Genomic DNA, 25,174 nt, shown 5'->3' with positions numbered 1-25,174 from the left:
CCCTCTGTCTCCCAACTACAAGTCACAGAGTTTCTTATACAAGCAACTTTCTTCCCATTTCAGCTCTGAGGCCCTGGGCCCCAACTCTGTTTTCATTAGCTACACACACACACACACACACACACACACACACACACACACACCCCAATCTTACAAGATCTGAGCATCCCATATAAATAACTGGGAAATAAGTTTGCACAAACTTCCTCAGGCCTTATTAACAATTTAGCCTTAGTTCCCCCCCCCCCCATGGTAATTGACATATCCCTGGGCTGGGCCTCCCCAGGCCCCAAGAGATTTTATCTTTCCTTCCAACAATTGAACCTTGAATGAACAAGCTGTCTTTGACAGTGCATATGACAGACTGACTAGATCTGAAGAACTGCTCTGTCAATCCTGGAATTTATGGCTGAAAATGAACCTACTGGAGTTAGTGGAAGTTTTGCCATTAACTATAGTGGGGTGAGCAGAAGGTGGGAGGGCGTAGACATTCTCTCCATATATTTATTCTGTCCATGCTCACCTTAAATGACCTCATTAGAACAGTCACTAGTGATGTACTAGATAATCTGTACTAAATAAACAAAAGAGTCAATATTTATTTGGAAACAAACAAAGCAGTATCATCCTCATCTACTCATTAATTGCAGCTGGAAATAAACTCCTTTTATTTATGATCTGATCTGGCAAAGGAAACATATATCGCTTTGCACAAAAGTTTAAGTAACCCTTTATGCTCTCAAACATTAAGAGGCGGTGGAATCAGCTTCTCCTCTCCTGCTACATAGAGAAGGTGTAGTTTTGAAAAGGCCAAAATTCATTTGCATTAAAAACCTCATGGGAGTTTTGTCCTTGATATGAGGGAAGGCTGTCAGATTTACAAAGGGTCAGTTCCTTTACATGGAAAATATATTCAGCTCCAACCAGCCTGGAAAGGGAAATCCTACTATAACAAAACAGAATGATGATAACTAATTACTAATTGGATCATATTATCAATAGCTTATGAAAGAGTAGATTTGCTGGTAAAAATAAAACGTGGCAATAATAATCTTATGGTGGTGCAAACGTTCATAGGGAAGAGCCTACTAATTTGTTCCTTTCCAACTTCTTTTTTCTATAACCCAGGGGTAGGCAAATTAAGACCCAGGGGCCAGATGTGGCCCATTTGCCTTCTTAATCCGGCCTGCAAACGGGCCCAGAATTGCCGTGTTTTCACATGAGTAGAATGTGTCCTCTTATTTAAAATGCATCTCTGGGTTATTTGTGGGGCCTGCCTGGTGTTTTTACGTGAGTGGAATGTGTGCTTTTATTTAAAATGCATCTCTGGGTTATTTGTGGGGCATAGGAACTCGTTCATTCCCACCCACCCCCCAAAAATTATATTCTGGTCCACCACATGGTCTGAGGGACGGTGGACCGGCCCATGGCTGAAAAAGCTTGCTGACCCCTGCTATAACCTCTTGACTCTTGCAATATCTCTGCCTGCCCCATCTCTCTTCATGTCATTTGTTGACTGTCCACTCTAATGACTTAAATCTTGGAAGGTGTAGAAGCTGTGGTCTGTTGTCTACAGTAGGGATGGGGAACCTGCAACCCTCCAAATGTTATTGGACTCCAACTCCCATCAACCTCAGCTGACCTCTATCTCAGACTACTTCTTCTAACTCCACCCCTTTGTGAAGAACTTCAGATCCTTAACATGCCAAACCCCTGGCCTGAAGACAAGCACTCCTTCCTTCCGCAGCTGCTGTCCTAGTATGTTTCCAGCTCCACCGGACTGTGGTGTGCAATGGGAGGCATCTAATTCCTCAGCCTCAGGACCAATGTTCTGCCTGTTTGGTGCCCCTGCAGCTTCTGACTCTGTGTCCAGATCATGGGTAGGCAACCTAAGGCCCGCAGGCTGGATGCGGCCCAATCGCCTTCTCTCTTTTCTTTTTTTTTAAAAATATTTTTTTATTACATTTTTCAGGTACAGATATAAAGTCAGATATAAGAAAAAAATAACAGAAAAAAGAAGAAAGAAATAAGAAATCCAACATTCCAAGACATTTTTTCATAACCAACCGGACTTCCCCACATCTCCCTCACCCTGCATTCTTTACAATAAAAATATCAGCAAATTATTACCTTGTTTCGTGCATTCCTTTGTAATTCCAAATAATTATATTTTAGGTTTAAAATACTTGTTGTCAATTTACTCTTACCCTAGAATAAATATAGTGTTACCTTAAACTTTAGTCCTTTCATAATTGTAACTTAATTTCCCATATCATCAAATCTTATTGCTGAAGCTAGATTTTCCAAATCATGCAAATTCTTAACATTCATATAACTTATAATATTTTTGTAAATAGTCCTTAAATTTTTTCCAGTCCTCCTCCACTGTTTCTTCTCCCAAATCTCAGATTCTGCCAGTCATTTCAGCCAATTCCATATAGTCCATCAATTGCGTATGCCACTCTTCCAGTGTGGGCAAATCTTGTGTCTTCCAGTATTTTGCGATGAGAATTCTTGCTGCTGTAGTTGCATACATAAAAAAGGTTCTATCCTTCTTTAACACTTTCTGGCCGACAATGCCCAGGAGGAAGGCCTCTGGTTTCTTGGGAAAGGTATACTTAAATACCTTTTTTAACTCATTGTAAATCATTTCCCAGAAGGCCTTCACTTTTGGACAGGTCCACCAGAGGTGAAAGAATGTCCCTTCAGCCTCCTTACATTTCCAACATTTGTTATCAGACAGATGATATATCTTTGCAAGCTTGACTGGGGTCATGTACCACCTATATATCATTTTCATAATATTTTCTTTCAAGGCATTACATGCCATGAATTTCATTCCGGTGGTCCATAACCTTTCCCAGTCCTCAAACATAATGTTGTACCCAATATCCTGCGCCCATTTTATCATGGCTGATTTGACTGTCTCATCCTGAGTATTCCATTTAAGCAGCAAGTTATGCATTCTTGAAAGTACCTTAGTCTTTGGTTCAAGCAGTTCTGTTTCTAACTTCGATTTTTCCACCTGGAATCCTATTTTTTTGTCCATTTTAAAGACTTCTTGGATCTGAGCATAATGTAACCAATCTCGCACCTTGTTCTTTAATTTGTCCAGGCTCTGCAGCCTCCAATTATCTCCAATTTTTTCTATTATCTCCCAATATTTTGGCCAACCGGCCTCCATATTGAGTCTTTTTCGGGCCTTAGCCTCTATTGGTGATAACCACCTCGGGGTCTTATTTTCTAATAAGTCCTTGTATTTGGTCCAGACAATAAATAATGCTTTTCTGACAATATGGTTTTTAAACATTTTGTGAACCTTTACCTTGTCGTACCACAAGTATGCATGCCAACCAAAAGCATTATTGAACCCTTCCAGATCTAGGACATCAGCGTTTTCTAATAGAAACCAATCTTTCATCCAGCAGAAAGCTGCAGCTTCATAATATAACCTTAAGTCCGGCAGGGCAAATCCCCCTCTTTCTTTTGCATCAGTTAGTATTTTAAATTTTATCCTGGGCTTTTTGCCCTGCCAGACAAACTTAGAGATATCTTTCTGCCACTTTCCAAAACATTCCACTCTGTCCACAATCTGTAGGGTTTGAAACAGAAACAACATCTTTGGCAATACATTCATTTTTACAGCTGCGATTCGACCCAACAAGGAAAGTTTTAATCTTGACCAAATTTCTAAATCCTTTTTGATTTCTAACCAACATTTTTCATAATTATCTTTGAATAAATTCAAATTTTTAGCAGACAAATTAACCCCTAGGTATTTCACTTTTTTAACCACATTTAACTCTGTCTCCTTCTGAAACCCATCTATTTCTAAAGGTGTCAGATTTTTCCCCAAAACCTTGGTTTTTTGCTTATTCAACTTAAATCCAGCCACCCGACCAAACTCATAAATCAATTCTAAAACTCTTTTTGTACTAGATTCTGGCTCCTGTAATGTTAAAACCAAGTCATCTGCAAAAGCTTTCAGTTTATATTGTTTCACTCCGACCTGTATTCCTTGCACCAACCGGTCCTCCCTAATCATATTCAAAAGTACCTCCAGGACTGAAATAAATAACAGAGGGGATAGAGGGCACCCCTGTCGTGTCCCTTTTTCAATTTTGAACTCTTCTGTCACCACATTGTTCACTATCAGTTTAGCTTTTTGCTCTGAATAGATTGCTTCTATACTATTTTGAAACCCCCGTCCCACTCCCATCCCTTCCAAATTTTTCTTCATGAACTTCCAAGAAATGTTGTCAAAGGCCTTCTCTGCGTCTATGAAGATTAAAACTGCTTTCGTATTGATATTAGTCTGCAAAAGCTCCAAAATGTCAATAATATTCCTAGTGTTGTCAAACAGATGTCTACCTGGGAGAAAGCCTACCTGGTCTTTATGAATTACTTCATTTAGCACTTTTTTAAATCTACTTGCCAAAATATCTGCAAAAATTTTGTAATCCACATTAAGGAGTGAGATGGGACGGTAGTTCTTAAGTTGGGTCTTTTCAGATTCCAGTTTAGGTATCAATGTGATGAAAGCTTCTTTCCACGATTCCGGTGCCTTTTTCCCCTCCATAATCTGGTTGCATACCTCCATTAGTGGTTGTATCAAAAAGTCTTTTAATGTCTTGTAATACTTGGAGGTAAGTCCATCTGGGCCTGGAGATTTACCTAGTTGCATATTCTGAATGGCACCCTCAATTTCTTGTTGTGTTATTCTGTAATTCAGGATTGTGCTCTTCTCCTGAGATAGTTTTGGTAATCCATTAACTTTTAAAAATTGGTCTATCTCAGTCTCTTCCTGAGGGCCTTGCGTAAAAAGTTTTTTGAAATATCTCTGGAAACATTTTCTAATTTCTTCTGGTTTCTGAATGTTTCTCCCTTCAACCTCCAGATTGGTTTTTCCATTCCAGAGTTTTTTCTTAATCGTATTCTGTTGTATCAGAAACCCTCTCATAACTGCTTTACTTGCGTCCCAGATTGTTCTCTTTTCCACCGATGTGTTCAAATTTATTTCAAAATAGTCTTTTAAAGTTTTTTGGGCCTTCTTCACAATCTCCTGGTCTCTTAGTAGGGTGTCATTCATTTTCCATCTGAAGGAACCGATTAGAGTGAGTCTCAATTCCATTTTCATAGCATTATGGTCGGAGCAAGTTTTTGGGCAGATTTCCACTTTTCTAGTCTTAGGTGCCAGCCCTCTAGTTGTTCATATTTGGTCGATTCTTGTCCATGATAGATGGGCCTCAGAAAAGAATGTTCCTTCTTTACCTAAGGGGTTCTTTGTCCTCCAAATATCAATCAAATCCATACTGTCAGTTAGTTCAAAAAAAGTTTTAGGTAGTCTGCCATCTTTTGTTAAATTTTGGTTTTGTGACTTATCCATGTGTGTAGAGACCACCCCATTCATATCTCCCCCAATCGCCTTCTCAATCCGGACCCTGGACATTCCAGGAATCAGTGTGTTTTTACATGAGTAGAATGTGTGCTTTTATTTAAAATGCATCTCTGGGTTATTTGTGGGGCATAGGAATTCATTCATTCATGACAACATTAGTATCTGAATTCCAAGGTGTGGTAGCAACTTGGATGAATTTTTAAACTTCATTTCCCCACCCCCAGACACATGAGCTTTCAAATCATAACTTGTTGCTGCAGATCAGCTATACTGTTTCAGATGAAAAGAAAAATGTTTGCTTTTTTAGATACTAGATTGCTATTCCAACTAGAAACACTCATAAGCAGGGCTGTGTGGTTTATGTTATGTGTTAAGGTTTTCCACACTATGTTGTGGGGCATCAACAGACTGCAGGCTGGCGTTGTACAGTATTCTTAGCAAAGACAAGAATTCTCTAGGAGAATGTGGAACAATAACCAGAGAAGGGAACAGAAATGAATGGAAGAACCCTCCATCCTCTTTGTGGACTATTAAGCAAGGAAGAGGAAGCTCCGAGGCAGTGCTAAGACAGGCACTTAAGGTAAATTATAAGGCTTTCTTTTGCACATCCTGAAGCTGTATTTTCATTGCAGGTCACAGAGGGAAATGCTGCAAGCAACATGGCAAATTGGTGGAAAGTCTGGGTGCACCACGTGAGCAAGCACTGCTACTGCACAAGATGCATGCAAGTGCATGGCCACTGTGAAGCTGATGAGAAGCTGCTCTTGAAGGATAGCGGCATGTGGAAGCATCCTGAACCATAACAGTGCAAACATTTCACATTCAGCCAGAAGGGTAACTTGGACATTGGCCAAAACAGACTGTTCCTACCGGCTGAGGCCAGCGTTGGACACTTCTGCCAAGTCTCGGAAGAGGGCAAAGTCCTTAATTAAAGCCCAGGCAATCCTGCTGAAACTGGCTAATTAGGTTTGAAGGGAATGTCTCCCATTTTAAGGGGCTGCCTCTTCCTCCCCGCCCTCCCCTCCACTGCTGTAGCTTCACTGGTCCTCCTTTATTTCAGATCCCAACAGGTCCTTAGAACAACACAAACGAAGGCGAACAACAAAGATGTCATCTTCCTTGAGATTTTAATCTGGCGGAGCTCTTCCTTAATGACGGAAGGAGGGGTGTGCAGCAGATGGACCAACAGAAAGGTTGTTAAAAAGAGAAAAATCAAATGACAAATTGCCATAGACATGAGCGTAGCCAGGGGGCGGGGGGCAGCTGCCCCTCCCCCACAAAAAAGCAAGCAAATAAATAAAAATACTTAACTAAAAGTAGAAATTGTAGAAAGGTTTTGACAGGGTTTCCTGAACCCTTGGGGTCAAAAGGGAGTATGTTGTTGGGCTCCTGCTCCCATAGGCCTCAGTCAGCATGGCTTCACCCCTGAGTTAGGGCTACTAGTTCATATGTAAAGGTAAAGGTAAAGGACCCCTGACCATTAGGTCCAGTCATGGCTGACTCTGGGGTTGCGGCGCTCATCTCGCATTATTGGCCAAGGGAGCCAGCGTATAGCTTCCGGGTCATGTGGACAGCATGACTAAGCCGCTTCTGACGAACCAGAGCACCGCACGGAAACGCCGTTTACCTTCCCGCTGGAGGGGTACCTATTTATCTACTTGCACTTTTATGTGCTTTCAAACTGCTAGGTTGGCAGGAGCAGGGACCGAGCAACGGGTGCTCACCCGGCCACAGGGATTCGAACTGCCGACCTTCTGATCGGCAAGTCCTAGGCTCAGTGGTTTAACCCACAGCGCCACCCGCGTCCCTAGTTCATATGTACTATAGCTCAATTTGTTAGAGCATGTGCTGATAATGCCAAGGTTGCAGGTTCGATCCTCGTTTAGGACGGCTGCATATTGCTGCATTGCAGGACCTTGAACTAGGTGATCCTAATGGTCCTTTCTGACTCTATGATTCTAAGTTTTGCTATAACCAGGGTTTCCCAAACTTGGGTCTCCAGCTGTTTTCTTGGGACTACAAGTCCCATCACCCCTGACCACTGGCCCTGCCAGCTAGGGATGATGGGAGTTGTAATCCAACAACAGCTGGAGTACCAAGTTTGGGGTACCCTGCTATATCCTTTTAAATCTTGAACCAGGAATGGGCAGAAAGCAGACTACAAACCATGAGTGGATCTTACCTTCCGACTCTATGAGTCTAAAACAACCGTTGTCGAGACATTTCATTCCGAATCTGCTAGACAGAGCCAGCTAGAGGATGATGACAGGCACTTGTCCTGAACCCCGCCCCCCTCCCCCCCCCCCCCAAAATATCATAAATCCTGGCTACGGGCGTTGGAGAAAAGTCACCCCAAAGGTGAAGAAAGCCAAATTGCAGGAGGGTGGCGGAAAAGAGGGATGGAGAGGCTGGAGTGCGAACAGAACAAGGGAGGATGTGGAAGAGCGGCGGCGACGAGAGAAAGTGTGTCGGATGGGCAAACACGGAAAGTGTTGCCAGAGGAAAATGACGGCGTGGGGGGGGGGCGTGAAGCAGAGAATCGGGAGGAGAGCAAAGGAATGCGTGCCAAAGAACAGCAGAAGAACTGCGAGAGAGAGAGAGAGAGAGAGAGAGAGAGAGAGAGAGAGAGAGAGAGAGAGAGAGAGAGCGCTAACGTGTGTCGCGGAGGGGGGGGGAGGCGACTGGGAGGGGGGGGAAGAAAAGCGAGCGCCAGACGAATGAGCAGGAGAGCCTGGGAGCGCGTGGCCGGCGAGGGGCGGCCGGGGGAGGGGGCTGCCAGGGGCTATTTCAGCATCCAGCGCCGGCCGAGCGGGGCAGCTCCAGACGCAGCGGCGAGCGCGGCGGAACGCTTCCCATCCCGACCACCTTTCCCCACCTCGCCTTGCCTGCTCCTCTCCTCCTCCTCCTTCTTCTCCTCCTTCTTCTTCCTCGTCCCCCCTCCAGCTCAAGGCCTTCCTTTGAAGTCACGTGGAAACCCCCTCCCTCCCCCGCACCACGATCACAGCCCCCCGAATTCCCGGCGCGTAGGGGGGGACGGGGGACGGCCTCCGCTTCATTGTGACGCAAGCAGCCTGGAGAAGCCGGCGCTCGCGTCCCGCCAAGCCCGCGCGCTGCTGGAGCCAGACAGCGGCGAGGCGGGAGAGGAGAGGGAGCGAGCCGGAGTCCCCGGAGGCGGCGGCGGAGGGAGAGCCGAGAGCCGCGGACGGGGGTGGGTGAGTGCCAGTAGTTCCTCCTGCGCCCGAGGGGAGAAGAGCTGGAGGGTTGGAGAGGAGGGGAGCCACAAGTTTGCGCCCAGGGTCCCGCCCCTCTCCAAGCCGCTGGAGGCGCAGAAGGCGAGCCCGGCTGGCTCGGGACTCCCTCCGCCTTCGGGGGTCCGAGGGAGAGAGCTGCTCCCTCGCGGGGAGAGGAGCCACGGGCTCTCGGACCCGGCGAGGTCCCAGCCAGAAGCTGCAAGAGCAGCAGGTCCCTCGTGTTGGCCGCCTCTCTGGCGCTTATTCCGCCGCCTGCTCCCCGCCGAGCTCCTTGCGCACACGAGGGTCCCCGTCGCGGGACTGACACCCCACGCGAGTCAAGGAAGCGAGGGATGGAGAAGTGTGCAGAAGAGAGCGAGAGAGAGGACGGGGGATGCATAAGAGAGCCGATTCCTAGGGGGGGAAGGTCCTCTGGGGGGCCCCCAATACAATATTGACCAGGGCCACCCAAAGTTGATGGGCATTGCCATTCAAATAGTGCCACGTGATCGACGGTATGGGGCGGGGTTTACCTGGAACACACACACCCCCATTTTATTGAAGTTGACACACACACACACACACACACACCCCGGAGAGAGGTGTGACTGTGTCTGTAATCGCAAGCATCGCGCAGTCATCCACTCGCTAAGGGTCTCGAGATGCTTTTGAATGCGCGTGGATCGGATGACATCAAGAACTAAGGGAGAGAGAGGGAGAGAGAGATCAATGGAGGGAGAGAAAACACACACAGAGAGAGAGAGGTGGAAGTGCTCACTTCTTCCCACCTCCGTTTTATAAACTCTTGACATCTCCAAGGCACCATGATGTGGGGGTAAGAGCTTCTCTGTTCCTGCAGCCTTTGCTGAAATCTCTCTCTCTCACACTCACTCTCTCTCACACACCCCTTTCTTCCCTGGTGGTGATTAAAAAAAATGTCTGCAAGGTGGTGAGCGGGGCAAACATTTCATTGTGGCCGTTGCAAAAATGCCATGTTTTATTTTGCTTTTTGCCTTAAAAAAACCATATAAAGGAAAAGCATCGGTGGCATGTCACCGGCAACAGCAGCGAAACTAGTTTCCACAGGAAATGCGAGCATTCTCTGCTGAACTCTTGTGTGCAGCGAAGAGGGAGCCTTCAGAAATAACCATTGTTGACAATTTCCAATGTTACTTCGGCAAAACCCTCAGATATAATTGGTTTTTCCTGTTGTGCGTTTTGCTTGCATGAGGATAGCTGGTGAGAGGGGGACGCCGTTGCCCTGATGTCGTTTTCTGCTTGCTGGGTTTCTGAAGTGAGCAACAAGGACCTAATCAGCCTGTGGTTGACAGGTATCCTTAAGAATAGGAGTGTTCAGGTTTCTAAAGAATAAAAACGCAGCGTAGCAGTTTTCATAAAGAGATCTGGACTGGATATGGATGGCTTTATTAGTAAAAAAAAATGACCACATGTATGATGTCAGATGTAAAGTGCCACTGCAAAATTCATTTCATTTCAATTTCTCTATGAAATATGAAGCCTAGCAAGTATCTTTCTGTTATGAGCCAGGCATCCCATATGGGAAAATGACTTTACATGATGCATGAATTCAGCTTGCACGTCTCAGAATTAAAAAGAGACTTGGAAATAGATTTCCTGTTGTCATTACTTGTAACAATATATTGGTGGAAAATCTCAGTTATAGTCTGGTGCCTAGTTCCTTATTGACTTCTGTGAGACAGTGTGTGTAACAGAGAGTACAGGATTGCAGCTATATCTCAGTGAAGCGCTACTTTTTAGATTCCCGTTCAATCTATGACTTGTAATCTACATAGGAACTTGGTGTATTTCTGCTCATGTTTCCACTGGAGTGAAAAGTCCTACACATTAAGGAGTCAGCAGTGAATTCTCAAATGTCAGGAAGCAAAATGACACCTTTATGCCATTTAGAACAGAAATTGGATGTGTTCAGCAGGTTAGTTGTCATTTTATACACTTCTACCTTCCTGTCATTCTTAAAGAGTATAGTCAAAGACCTTGGTCTTTCAGGTTATGTTTAATCCTATAGTTGAGAAGTAATCTAATCTGTATTTGTTATCATCATCACAGAGCCAAAGAAGATAACTATTCCCAATTAATCTGAATGAAAGAGTCTGAATTTGAGTATAAAGTGTTTAGTGCTTGCTTTGGATGGAGTTTTCTTCATGTTCAGGGTCTGAATTATTACTGTTTTTGGACTCAAGAGTTTTTAGACAAATCTGAGGGGCTTTCTTGCCTTCCTCCAGTCTAGCATGCAGCATGCGTCACTTACATGAGTTACCTAGTTTAGTTATATACAGAATTACTTTTTGAATCATGAAGTACTGATATGTATCATGTTTCATCACTGATATTAGATGTGTTTATTTTGTTATTCTGCTAGCAGCACACTCTTGTCAGGCTAATGTTCAGTAGCTGTTGGCTGTAGGGAAGCTTTTTGTAGTATAGGGTACTGGGCTACATGATGTACAAATCCAATCAAATATGACAATCCTTCATAATCAAATTGACAAGTCACTATAGCCCTAAACCAAAGTTTCGCAAACTTGGATCTCCAGCTGTTTGTGGACTACAATTCCCATCACCCCTGACACTGTTCCTGCTTAGCTAGGGAGGGTGGGAGTTGTAATCCAAAAACAGCTGGAGACCCAAGTTTGGGAAACTCTAAGTTTAGCAAACTGGATAAAACCACAGTCAAGTGGAGGGTGTTGGCCTTTCTCACTCCTGGACTTTATGGTGATAGAATCCCATACTCATAGAGTTGGAAGGAATGCTGAGGGTCATCTGTTCCAACCAAAGCGATACAATGTTTTTGATGCAAGTTCCACACTGCATTTCTGCACAGCAGGCTTTATGTGCTCACTCAGGGCAGTGCCCAGCTAAACAGTTCTGCTTGTGAAAAATTCTCCTCTCCCTCATGCTTCCTAAATAGGTTCTGAGGGTTCCCCCAACCTCTGGAGCAGATTGATGTGGAGATGAACAGGGAGGGGAGAGGGAGGGAAAGTTTCGTTGTGCAGCCAAAAGTGCTTGCGCTAGCAGAACTGTTTAGTTGGATACCACCTTCAACCTTTACCCCTGATTTTGAACAACAAAATTCCTACAGAAGCAGCTTGCTAGATGGGGCAGAACTGCTACCTTAGCGTCCTGGAAGGTGGGTTGCTGTTGCTTGCTAGCAGGAAGACAAGCAAAGTGGTAGGGTGGTTGGTGCAATGCAGACACCATTAGGAGAACCAGGTTGGCTCTGCTGGTGAGTTTACACCATGCTGGCATCCCTGCCACCTTCCCCTTCCCCCTTTCTCTTCCAATAAACATCAATGATCCACCTGCTGGGGAGCTAGTGTATCTCTATGCAACACATCTATGTCTTACCAAAATTGTGAGGCAGTCAAGGTGGGGGCAGAATCCTAACTTGTCCCACCACCAGTTGATTCCTTGGCTTGCTGAAAGTGACCATAATGCTGAATGTGAGCTTAAGGATTATTTCTTAGTCTTAGGGTTATGTATTATTATTAAACAACATACTGAGCTTCTTGGAAGAAAACAAGATACAGGTTTGACAAAAAATAGTGTGTGAATTATTTAATGAACATGACTTATGGCATCTTCATGTGGTCACTATGAAGGTGCCCCAGCTATGCTTTTTAACCCAGCGGTCAGCAATCTTTTTCAGCTGTGGGCTGGTCCACCATCCCTCAGACCATGTGGTGGGCCGGACTATATTCTGGGGGGGGGGGGATGAACGAGTTCCTATGCCCCACAAATAACCCAGAGATGCATTTTAAATAAAAGGACACATTCTACTCATGTCAAAACACCAGGCAGGCCCCACAAATAACCCAGAGATACATTTTAAATAAAAGTACACATTTTACTCATGTAAAAACACACTGATTCCCGGACCGTCTGTGGACCGGATTGAGAAGGCGATTGGGCCGCATCCAGCCCATGGGCCTCAGGTTGTCTACCCCTGCTTTAACCATTACATTATAATTTAGCAACAGTAGGATGCTATTTTTAGAGGTCCAGGGTGTGTGTGTTAAGTGTGTGTGTGTATACACACATACACACACTTAAATTCTGCCCAACATATTGATGCTGCCCTAAATGCAATTATACAGTTTAATAGTGCACAATGGAGTGACATGCTTGCGCTGTCTAAAAAAAAATCACATGAATTGCACAGCAAGGTACATGCAGTACTCAAAAATAATATTAAAACCCAAAATAGAAATGATTGAAATATTTCAGACTTGTCATGGCAAACCATCAAGTAATTTAAACAGGTAACAGGAACTTAGTTCTGTCCAGTCTTGTTAATGATATAATAAAGATATATCCAGTAGGGTATACATAATTGTCTTGCATCTACAGTACATTCCACCAACAAACGTTTTATCTGAAGGAAATACCATATTTCCCGGTGTAAGATAGAATGTACTGACTGTTCAAAAAATGCAAATACTCCCCAGCACTATCAGCAAAAGCACTTTTATCGTAGAGCCACAAATATGCCTGCCAATTCACATCTTTTAGTCTTGCAAGAGCCCTAACCCTTTCCCAAAGCCAGCAGAAGGGTGGGGCCTTTCCTTGATCTTGCCTGGACTTCAAAAAGGCTTGGGAAACTATGAGATGCTTTGCTATTTTATTTTCAGAACCTTTCTGGGGTTCAACACAACAGGAAACCACCCAAATCTCTGGAGAAGGATGTGCCTTACTACCTCAGTTGTGCTAGGCTTTGAAGGGGCTTGGGTCAGTGATATGTCACAGTGTCAGTGATATGTCAGAGTCAAGGCCTCACCTTTCCCCTTGGGAAGCAGGCAGCATTGATGGCAAACAAAGACCAACCAAAATTCACAGACCCTGATAATTACAAGGAAAGTTGTGCAGATTGCATATGTAGAATAGGAAACAGATATTTATTCCCCAGCCACTCTGGGCAGCTCCCAGCAGAATATTAAAAATTGAATCAAACATTAAAAACTTCCCTAAACAGGGCTGCCTTCAGATGTCTTCTAAAAGTCAGATAGTTGTTTATTTCCTTGACATCTGATGGGAGGGCGTTCCACAGGGCAGGCGCCACTGCCAAGAAGGCGCTCTGCCTGGTTTCCTATAACCTCACTTTTTGCAGTGAGGAAACCACCAGAAGGCCCTCAGAGCTGGACCTCAGAAGAGGTGGAGACACTCCTTCAGGTGTACTGGGTCAAGGCCCTTTAGGGCTTGAAAGGTCAGCACCAACACTTTGAATTGTGATTGGAAACGTACTGGGAGCCAATTTATGTCTTTCAGGACCAGTGTTATATGATCTCGGCGGCCACTCCCAATCACCAGTCTTGCTGCCACATTCTGGATTAGTTGTAGTTTCCGAGTCCCACGTAGAGCGCATTGCAGTAGTCCAGGTGGGAGATAACTACTAGAGCATGCACTACTCTAGTGAGACAGTCTGTGGGCAGGTAGGGTCTCAGCCTGCATATCAGATGGAGCTGGCAAACAGCTGCACTGGACACAGAATTAACCTGCACCTCCATGGACAGCTGTGAGTCCAAAATGACTCCCAGGCTGTGCACCTGGTCCTTCAGGGGCACAGTTATCCCATTCAGGACCAGGGAGTCCTCCACACCAGCCTGCCTCCTATCCCCCCAAAACAGTACTTCTGTCTTCTCAGAATTCAACCTCAATCTGTTAGCCACCATCCATCCTCCAACCGCTTCCTGACACTCACACAGTACCTTTACCGCCTTCACTGGTTCTCATTTAAAAGAAAGGTAGATACAACCAGAAATTCCTTGGCAGCTTGTGGTATTAAGTTTTATTTGGAGGAGTCTTATTTCCAGAAACAGTTGCACCTTGGTTCTTGAACGGAATCCATTCCGGAGGTCCGTTTGACTTCAAAAACATTCAAAAACCAAGGCACGGCTTCTGATTGGCTGCAGAAGCTTCCTGCACTCAATCAGAAACTGAAGTTGGCTGAAGCAAACAGTTGGCTGTTTGGGTTCCAAAGAATGTTCACAAACCAGAACGCTAACTTCTGGGTTTATGGCATTTGAGAGTCAAAATGTTTGAGTCACAAGGTGTTTGACAACCAAGGTACGACTGTGTATAGAGGTTGAATGGTTAGGAATCAGCTAAGCACTCTTAAGCTGAATTCAATTTCTCCTCCTTCTAACTCTTATTCCAGTTGCGCTTTATATCCTTATTTCATCCTTCAGGTGAGTATGAACTGGTTTTGTTTAGTCATTTAGTCGTGTCCGACTCTTCGTGACCCCATGGACCAGAACATGCCAGGCACTCCTGTCTTCCACTGCCTCCCGCAGTTTGGTCAAACTCATGCTGGTAGCTTCGAGAACACTGTCCAACCATCTTGTCCTCTGTCGTCCCCTTCTCCTTGTGCCCTCCATCTTTCCCAACATCAGGGTCTTTTCAAGGGAGTCTTCTCTTCTCATGATTTGGCCAAAGTATTGGAGCCTCAGCTTCAGGATCTGTCTTTCCAGTGAGCACTTGGGCTGATTTCCTTCAGAATGGATAGGTTTGATCTTCTTGCAGTCCATGGGACTCTCAAGAGTCTCCTCCAGCACCATAATTCAAAAGCATCAATTCTTCGATGATCAGCCTACTTTATGGTCCAGCTCTCACTTCCATACATCACTACTGGGATACCATAGCTACAACTATGTGGACCTTTGTCAAAATACACAGTATCTGAAGAAGTGTGCATGCACACGAAAGCTCATACCAAGAACTAACTTAGTTGGTCTTTAAGGTGCTACTGGAAGGAATTTTTTCTTTTGACTATGGCAGACCAACACGGCTACCTATCTGTAACTGGATATATGGACCTTTGTCAGCAAAGTGATGTCTCTGCTTTTTTTAGTGTGAACTAGCCACCCATTGGGATGCGGGTGGTGCTGTGGGTTAAACCACAGAGCCTAGCGCTTGCCAATCAGTAGGTCAGCAGTTCGAATCCCCGCGACGGGGTAAGGTCCCATTGCTCGGTCCCTGCTCCTGCCAACTTAGCAGTTCGAAAGCATGTCAAAGTGCAAGTAGATAAATAAGTACCGCTCTGGCAGGAAGGTTAACGGTGTTTCCGTGCGCTGCTCTGGTTCACCAGAAGCGGCTTAGTCATGCTGGCCACATGACCCGGAAGCTGTACACCGGCCAATAAAGCGAGATGAGCACCGCAACCCCAGAGTCGGCCACGACTGGACCAAACGGTCAGGGGTCCCTTTACCTTTACCTTTTACTAGCCACCCATTATTTAACATGCAAAGTGTTGATAACTACACCATGGCAAAGCTAAGGAGAGATTTTGCATAAGAACTTCAGTTAGCTTTTCTGCATCAGCAGTTGATGGGTAGAAGAATCTGTTCTCAAGGCCATCAGTAAGAGCTAATATATTACTTTTGGGGCCCTTATTTTGTACACACACCCTCCACTGTGTGTAGGATTTACATCCTAAGTGACCTAGCTGTGTTTGAAGTGTAAATATGTGATATCAAAACATGCAGTCCCCTTGCAGCAACAACTTCTGGATAACAAAGGCACTCGCAAGTTTCCATAATCAGGAAAGTGACTGCAATGGAATTCTAAAGGTTCCTGGCTTACACATCACACTGCTATCATGAATAAGCAATTTGCTTGACAAAAGAAAAAGCTGTAAGCTGCTAATGTAATGTGCTAATCTGTCTTTCATAAGAAATAGTTAAACACTATATTAACTGATTTAGTGGTAGTCAGACAAAACAAAGTAACAAGGTGAATAGGTACATGGGTAAAATTGCATAAATCCTATATGTGTATAATAAGAAAATAACATTCCAGTGGTCAAAAGAAGAGGGACAAACCAACAGCCAGGAGGAATAAAAATTTATCTTAAAACCCAATAGTGTGAAAGCTTACATCTTTTTAATGAGATACAGGCCCTTGCTTGGGGGAAAAGAAGCTGGAGTTGTGTTGCAAACTGCGCCCGCTCCTTGTACAAATACCAGCAGCAGATTGCATGAAAAATGGCTTGCTTAGATACACCCTAAGGTTGAATAAACTGATATCCTTTGGGTGTGGGTGTGCGATATTCATTCTCTGTTCTTGGAAAAAGCTGTTACACACTTTCACTAGGAAGGGGAAGGAGAAAGGCAGCCATCCAGTCATCCATGGCTGTGATTTAGTTTATCTCCCATGACCAATTATTCCCAGAATGAAATTAATGCCCATCAGGTGACAGTCATGAAGACAAAATGAGACTGCTTTGGAATCATTATCTTAATTTCTATGTGTGTGAGTTCTGTGTTAGGGTTGGTCGGAGTCTAGCTCTTTGATGTTAACTTTGGCTTGGAATTGTTGATTAATTGTTTTAATAACGTTTTAGAAAGAGCCAGGTTTTCCAGCTTTTATCCAACTATATCTTATGCAAGATAATTATGCTGAAATTCTTGGGCTTCAGCCATATTAGGAATAAAAATCCAAGGGCATAATCCAGCCAGAGTTAATCAGTTTTAAGTCCCATTGATTCCACTGAAAGAAAAGTATGTGCATAACTCTTCCATGGAAAGTAAAGGGACTTAGGCCAATTCAGATGTTTTGAATTCTTCCACACAGTACAGCCTGAATCCATTGGCATCGGTCTGCCTTGAGAGACAATGGAAGAGTGTGCCATTGGTGATAAAGTCAAACCATTGGAGAGGTACAGCACCTTCTGTAGCTGTAGTGACCAATACAGGAGAGACATGTTTGATTGCAGCTGGGGCAAATGGTGGCGTCCTATTTCATTGCTACAGGTGCACTATGGAGTTTCTTCTCTTTGCACTCCTCCCAGCGGTCCTTTATCCTCTGGTTACTGCTGTGGATACACAACCTGACAGTCTGCCTCCAGGCACTGCGGTCATCTGCAAGGGATTCCCACAGGGCAGGGTTAATTTTGCCGGCCTTCACGTCATGTTGAAAGACATTTTTGCAGATGTGTTCACCACATTGTGACTTGGGATAAGCACTGTCAGCAAGGGACTGTATGTAATCTGTTGAGAACTACTTGCATGAGGTCTTTTCCCGGTACCAAAGTGGCCCCTGAGGTTGCCCCATGTGTGATGATCATCCCCAACTCTGGCACTGGACTCTTTCAGCAGTAATAGATGTTTTCAGGCTGGAACCCTTCTGACAGGCTGGCCTAGTTCCTTGCAGAACTGGTCTTCAATCTGCATGCCAGAGGTACTGTTTTACCAGAGGTACTGCCCCTCCCTTAGCACGACATACACCCCTGAATACAGGAGGAACATAGAAGGTAAAGGGACCCCTGATCCCTGGCCCAGTCATGACCGGCTCTGGGGTTGCGACACTCATCTCGCTTTATTGGCTGAGGGAGCCGGCGTACAGCTTCCAGGTCATGTGGCCAGCATGACTTAGCCGCTTCTGGCGAACCAGAGCAGCGCACGGAAACGCCGTTTACCTTCCCGCTGGAGTGGTACCTATTTATCTACTTGCACTTTGAAGTGCTTTCAAACTGCTAGGTTGGCAGGAGCAGGGACAGAGCAATGGGAGCTCACCCCGTTGCGGGGATTCGAACCGCCAATCTTCTGTCCTAGGCTCTGTGGTTTAACATACACCCCTGAATACAGGAGGAACATATTTAGGTGCTATTTTCTGGTGGACATGCATGCAAGCATGGTGTTTGTAAAATGTTAGCATGCTTCCACAATGCCCCCTTACCGGGTCCGGCGGTGAGCGAGGTGTGCAGCCCGGCACGCCGCCCTCTGCCCTCCTGAAGCCACGCCGCTCTGCTGCCCATTGCTGCGCCCCCACCTCCTTCATCGCCATGATGTCTTCTGGGTTCCTGCCAAACCTAATTTCAAATTGTCCAATCTGCTGCAGCCTGGGGGCAGGACCAGAGGAGCAGACCGTGACTGAGCAGGCTTCACTCTGGTCCACTCCAAAGGTTGAAAAGGGGGCCAGAGCTGATGCTTACAGCGAAGTCGGCCCAGAAGTGGTGCTTCTAATCATGGACAAAGGGCCAAGTTGTGTCTATTCTACATACCTTTGATCTTAAGGCTACTTCTCCATATAGCGGGATCTCAAGTTCTAGACCTGTGCATTCGGCTCCATGTTGGGTTAAATGCATGTGTCTGAGACGCATGCCACACATGCATAGAAAAAGCAATCATTTTTGGATGAAGAAATGATTCCTATCTTCATATCTTGCAGATTCCTACCTTCATACCTTGCAGACAAATGCACTGTTACACCTTTTTAGTATTATGGTTGTTAATATTTGGCAATATTGACAATCCATTTGTCAGAGTGTGAAAAAGATTAACATAGAACTGGTTCCTCCAAAGGACAGTCATACTTTGTGTTGCGTTCCACTCTTCTTATGGACTTTCAGCTTACGGATGCGGCAAACCCAGAAGTGTTTACTTCCGGATTCGCTGCATGCGCAGAAGCGATCAGTACTCTCCATGCACGCGCAGAAGCGCTTGGTCGCTCCGTGAACATGCGCGGAAGAGACGCTCTAGTTGCGGACTTTTCAGGGTGCGAACGGAACCCCAAAACGGATTAAGTCCGCAACTAGAGGTACTACTGTACAAAGAGGACTGGAAGCTAAGAACAGAATCAAATTGTTGAATAAATTAACACGAGCAGCCCATTTACTGACAGCTGTACATCATGGGGGAAATGTAATATGAGTTCTACTCAGGAGGCCCATTATAACTAGTGCACTTGAGTAATGCAAGCCCATTGATTTCAATAGGTCAACTCCGAATCCAATTTAGTTGGGTGTAAACCTATGCATTATTATTAAATTAAAGGTGTATATCGCCTTTCATTCAAACATCTCAGGATGGTTCACAACAGTCCATGCATAACATATACTTCTGATTTAGAATTACAAAGAAACCTAATGTAATGGAGAAGTACAAACAATAAAATATTTGCTGGTCATTTATCAAGTTGCTCACCTCTCAAAAGTAGCACATTGTGATTTCACCATAACACTAGTTACACTCCCAACAACATATGGCTAAAATTACCCAAAAGCCAATCACGTTGTATTTAGCCCATCATGGGTTTGCTACAGATATTCTTGTGGTGTACACAACATACTGTTTTCTTGTTTTGATGACAATAGTAACAAGTTGTTTTGAATATTCCTTTGAGCGTAGTGTGAAGAGCGTGATGACAATTTTTATATTGCACTTGGCAGTTTTTAATTTCAAACAATGAAAAAAAGAATTGTAAGTTTACCAGTTGTATCCCCCAAAGCACGCATGTAAATCTGTTGTTTTTGTATGCATGCTGGGCTGCTGGCATCTGCAGAACAATAAGGGTTCTACTGCTTTATAAATGGAACTCAAGTGAATTACATGGACATTTAAAATTCATGGACCGAAACACAGTTCTGTTTTGTTCTTTTTTAAAAAGACAACCACACTCTTAACATTTAGGGTTAAAATATTTTGAGAATTTTACATCACAATTCTGTACATGCATATTCAGAAGGAATTCAACAGGACTTATTCCTAATAATTTGGTGCATGAAAAGTTCCCTGTCTCCACTCAAGGTCCCTAAGAGTTTCAGAGACCTAGAGTGCGTCTCCATTCGCTGGTGAGTCTCTTACTCGGAAAGTTTGTGTACTCTTTTCATCACTGGATCCTGTGTTTGTCATGCTTTTTCTTGAACATAGTTTTCCCTCTCCTGCACCTTCCATAGTTCACCACCAGGCTTGCAAGCCCCAGGTCCTGTTCTCTGCCTTTTGCCCGCTACAAGCCACCATCTCCTTTATGCTACAGCTGTTTTCATTGCCTCCTCTCCCTATCTTCTATCTTCCACAGCTCCAGACTCCCAGTCCCTTTGGGCACAACCTGTGCCAGCAGCTTCCCTTTTATTCTGCTGACTTCCTCTTCTTGAGTCTGCACCTCTCATGTCACACCACTCTACTGCGTGTGATTTGTGCTGCAATCTCTTGACAGTGTGTATAGCATGAGTAGGCAAACTAAGGCCTGGGGGCCAGATCCGGCCCAATCACCTTCTAAATCCGGCCCGCAGACGGCCTGGGAATCAGCGTGTTTTTACATGAATAGAATATGTGCTTTTATTTAAAATGCATCTCTGGGTTATTTGTGGGGCATAGGAATTTGTTAATTTTTCCCTCCAAAATATAGTCTGCCCCCCCCCACAAGGTCTGAGGGACAGTGGACCAGCCCCCTGCTGAAAAAGTTTGCTGACCCCTGGTGTATAGGATTTGAGGCTTAGGGTGTATTATCAGTGTAAATAGGTACCGCTCCGGCGTGAAGGTAAATGGCGTTTCCATGCGCTGCTCTGGTTCGCAGAAGTGACTTAGTCATGCTGGCCACATGACCCTGAAGCTGTATGCCAGCTCCCTCAGCCAATAAAGCGAGATGAGTGCCGCAACCCCAGAATCAGTCACGACTGGACCTAATGGTCAGGGGTCCCGTTACCTTTACCTTTTAATGCTATGGTTACTTTTTTCAGTCATGTGCTCAACCTCTAGGACTCCCCCATTTCTTTTGTAACCATTAGCTGGTCTTTCCTTGGTGGAATCTACACACATATTTTAAAAAAGCTGTGAAAATGCTTTTTTTAAAAAAAAAGTTTTGAAAAATACATTGAATTTGGCATAGCTCGCTGTCGCCACCCAGCGTCACATTTGCATATTGCACTTTACAACACATTTAAAACGTTTTATTTGCAGCCGTATAGATGAGTCCCTGACATTGTAGTGGAGCGTGTAGGTCAGGTGGGTTAATGGCCACCTTGGAAGCCAATAACCAGCTGCTCTGTTATCACAGTGGGGCCTGTGCTGTTTTTTGGAGGGCAGCCAGCTGAAGACAAAAACTAGATGCCTCCATCTTTGTGTAGACAAGGAAGTTTCAGCAGGTGGAGCTTGTAATGGGATGAATTGATGCTTATGGACAGATGAACCCAATATTGCCATAAGCGGAGAAGCTTTGTTGGAAGTCCCACATGTGCATCAGATCCCTTTTTGAGCTTTGAAGCAGGTCATACTATTTCAGAGTATTAAACTTCCCATACAAAATGGAGCATGTCTTCACAAATAGTGGCACATTTTTTCAGAAGGTAGAATCGTACTCAAAAACCTAGTGTAACATGAAAGTGAGATCCCAGTGAGAATTACTTTTGGAGTGGCTCTGGATGTCCAAGATTAATTTGTCAGCATGATGAAAGTGCTAATGGAATTTATAGAAATGTTGCCTTTCCCATTTTTTTAACCTTTAGAAACAGGTCAGATCAAAATTAAAATAACTGCACAGTGCTGTCACTCGGGTGACTAAGGTAACCTTAAATGAATTGCATTCATTTTGGCATATGTTCATAAGCAGGTTTAGGGTACAAGTGCCAGGCGTATGTTATGCTGATGCCCTTATTCCAATTTGCACTACACAAAACAGCAGCAAGAAGTTTAGAAACAACAACTCTCATTCCTGTGGAATGAGTGGGATTTATATGCCTTAACATCTCTTTACGATTAGGGCTCAAGGCTGTAAAACACACAAAAAAGTGCTTGAGTAGGCAGCATCACGTTGAAGGATTAGACCGAATGTAAGCAAATGTGCATTACGGAACCCTCCAGTTCAAGCACAGTATAAACTCAGCGCAGTGGAATCTTTGTTGGTATCCACAATATATACTTGAATTAATGAGAGTTGAGCAATCAGAAGTCATCAAAGCACGGAGGATTCCCAGTGGAAAACAAGAGCTTTTCAAGTGGTCGCTATCCTCACTCTTTCCATATTATTACATATATATATATATATATATATATATATATATATATATATATATATATGCCATTTGCATGTGTGAAGGCCAGGCCAGGAAGAGCCGGGTGGCATTACCAGGAACTGAGACTGGGATAAGCTGCTGTTGACTCAGAGCCACTAAGGGTGGAAAAGCTAGATCTAGCTGAGGGAAATAATCCACAGAGCACAGCACTGACTAAGAGAGAAGGCAGGCTCAAAAACCCCTCCGAAATAGGTCTCAGCTAGGAGGACAATCTGAAGTCTCTGAAGAAGAGGGATGCAACATAAACAAGAACACAGACTGGAGAGACTGGAGCGGCTGAAGTAAGTGGTAAATTAGCAACACAGCCATTTGAGCTTGAAGGAGACTCTGGTCCTAAACACATTACTTCAAGATAACTTAACAGGCTAAATTCCAACCAGTCTTCTGCCTCTCATCTCCCCAGACAATTTTGAGATTCAGGATTTGAAGAAATCCAGTTCTCAGGGACGTTATACTAAGTTAGCTCCAGAAGGATGTGGAGATCTTTTAAGATGTAAATTACGATATAGGAATTTTACATTTGTCAGAAGAAGAGAACAAGTTCGTGGAAGATGAATAATCTTGCTGTATTATTGTCCCAAAACTGTCAAATGTTTTAATTAATAGGCTGTAGGTATGATGTGCTATTAAAAGGTGGATTAAAAGGTTAAGCTTGCTGAGCTGGGAGGTCGTGTGCATGGTTTAGCAATTTATTCTACTCTGTGAAAGATCTTTTTGATAGTTGGTGTTTTAGTCACTTCACAACATGATCCATAGAGAACTATGCCCAGAGATGAGGCCAACCTGCTTTTATGATGGCCTTATCTTGTGTTGTGCTTAACTCATGATAGCCTTAGAGCTGATGTGTGCTATGCCTTTAAATATTATCGTTTCCCACAGATCTCACGCTGTGGGAAAATGCTAGTCTGAATCTACTTGGGAAGGAAAGAATCTGAAATTGGGGGTGTATGCGGAGTTAAATTAACATATTATTTATTTTGGTTTTTTGACAAATTTATACACCACTTGATGGTAAAAAAAAACCACTCAAAGAGGTTTACAAAACATAAAACAGTAAAATCAAGAAATAATCACAACCATACTTGAAACCAACACGAAAACCTATCTTACCTGCACAGTGTCACATAAGACCCCAAATATTTCCTATAGTTTAGGGCTTCACATGTGACAAGCTTTTATAAACCAGGAGCCAAACTAAATGTTACACCTCAGAAGTGTATAATGATAGCTGTTGGACTCTTGCAGGAGAGGAAAATCTCTATAGGATGCGGGGAAGGGAGTGCTTTAGTTTGCATTTATTAAGAATATTTTTAAACCTACCTGCCACCACAGTGGAACCCAGAATGGGGGTGCAATGCATAATTACAACGCACCTATTACATAAAAATCAATTATACTTAGAATTGGAGGAAGGGTGCTAGTGGCTTCTCCCACTTAGGCTCAGAAACTCCTTGCCAAGGAAGGTCCATCTTGACTCCACTCTAATGATCTTCCCTTTAAAGGCAAATACTAGTTTTTCAAGAAAGATCTGTCAAGCTGACTTGGTAGGTGGGTGATTTTTTCCTGTGAATACAGTGAGTTGACCAGCTGACTATTGCATTTGTTTATTGCTGTGTGCAGTGCTTTTTTTTTCTAAAAAAAATGTTTAGGGGTACTCTCATTTTGACTCAAGAAAATAACCATTTTATGGGGGAAAATAAATACAGTAAATGGACAAAAGTACAAAGATTCACAAAATGTTTAGGGATATGCGTGCCCCTAATTCCCCCAGAAAAAAGCATTAAAGGTAAAGGGACCCCTGACAGTTAAGTCCAGTCGCAAATGCGGTTGCGGCGCTCATCTCTCTTTACAGACCAAGGGAGCCAGCGTTTGTCTGCTTCCACAGACAGTTTTTCCGGGTCATATAGCCAGCATGACTAAGCCACTTCTGGAGAAGCCAGAGCAGCGCACGGAAACACCATTTACCTTCCCGCCAGAGTGGTACCTGTTTATCTACTTGCACTGTGTGCTTTTGAACTGCTAGGTTGGCAGAAGCTGGGACTGAACAACAGGAGCTTACCCCATCCTTGAACCACCGACCTTCCGATCAGCAAGTCCAAGCGGCACAGTGGTTTAAACCACAGCGCCACCCATGTCTCCCCAGAAAAAAGCACAGGCTGTGTGTTATCTTCTGGGGGTTTTATGTTGTTTTGATTATATCTGTATTTAGTTCGGAATTTGACTTTACTGTTGTTAGTCACCGTGGGCACTGTTTAACAGAAGGTTTAACTTTTTAGTAATAAATAGAAAGAGCCACAAGTTCAAAGACTCTGTGGGAATAGGGCCCAATTGTATGATTCTTTGGATCCTTCATCCAGTACTGACTGTGAGTTATTTCAGCATCAATTTTTAATTAACATTTATGATGATGCTATCGTGCTGTTTTACCAAGTGGAAGTTGAAACGTAGCTCCATTCCTAAGCCTAAGCTTGTGTAAGAGAGCATTTATGCAAATGCTCCATATGCTCTTCAAATATATTATGTGACAATTGTTAGCATAAATTTCAAAAATAAGCACTCGGAGTGTGCACCAAAGCGTGTAGTTTTATGAAATAACACATGATTTAAAGGAGGGAAGTCGAATACAGTTTTGCAGCCGTTGAAGCCCCATACTGTTGTTTTGTTCCAAGGTAGGAGTTCAAAACTGTATTTTTTTTTTAATACCTGAATACTAGGAAATGA

General features: G+C 43.9%; 1 protein-coding gene and 1 long non-coding RNA gene across 5 annotated transcripts in view; one reads left to right on the top strand and one right to left on the bottom strand.

The window, feature by feature from the left end:
• Positions 1-640: 640 nt before the first annotated feature.
• On the bottom strand, positions 641-7,638 carry LOC308597019. The gene is made up of 2 exons (XR_014012803.1): positions 7,581-7,638; positions 641-943 (listed from the first exon to the last, which is right to left on the bottom strand). It is a non-coding gene; the product is annotated as an uncharacterized lncRNA (long non-coding RNA).
• A 555-nt stretch (positions 7,639-8,193) lies between these two features.
• The window catches only part of SNCAIP (synuclein alpha interacting protein), a 121,014-nt gene continuing 104,033 nt past the window's right edge, over positions 8,194-25,174 (top strand). The window contains exon 1 of one of the 4 annotated variants that reach the window (XM_081213598.1): positions 8,194-8,610. The gene's annotated coding sequence lies outside the window, so the exon portion shown is untranslated. Of the gene's footprint in view, positions 8,611-10,453; positions 10,583-25,174 lie in introns of those variants that run through there. The other 3 variants (XM_081213596.1, XM_081213595.1, XM_081213597.1) reach the window with 3 other exon arrangements.

The sequence above is a fragment of the Podarcis bocagei genome (genome assembly GCF_964188305.1).
Source record: "Podarcis bocagei genome assembly, chromosome: 11".
In the NCBI taxonomy this organism is placed as follows: Eukaryota; Metazoa; Chordata; class Lepidosauria; order Squamata; family Lacertidae; genus Podarcis; species Podarcis bocagei.
Note: the sequence above shows the minus strand (reverse complement) of the source record. Positions and strands in the feature narration are given on the sequence as shown.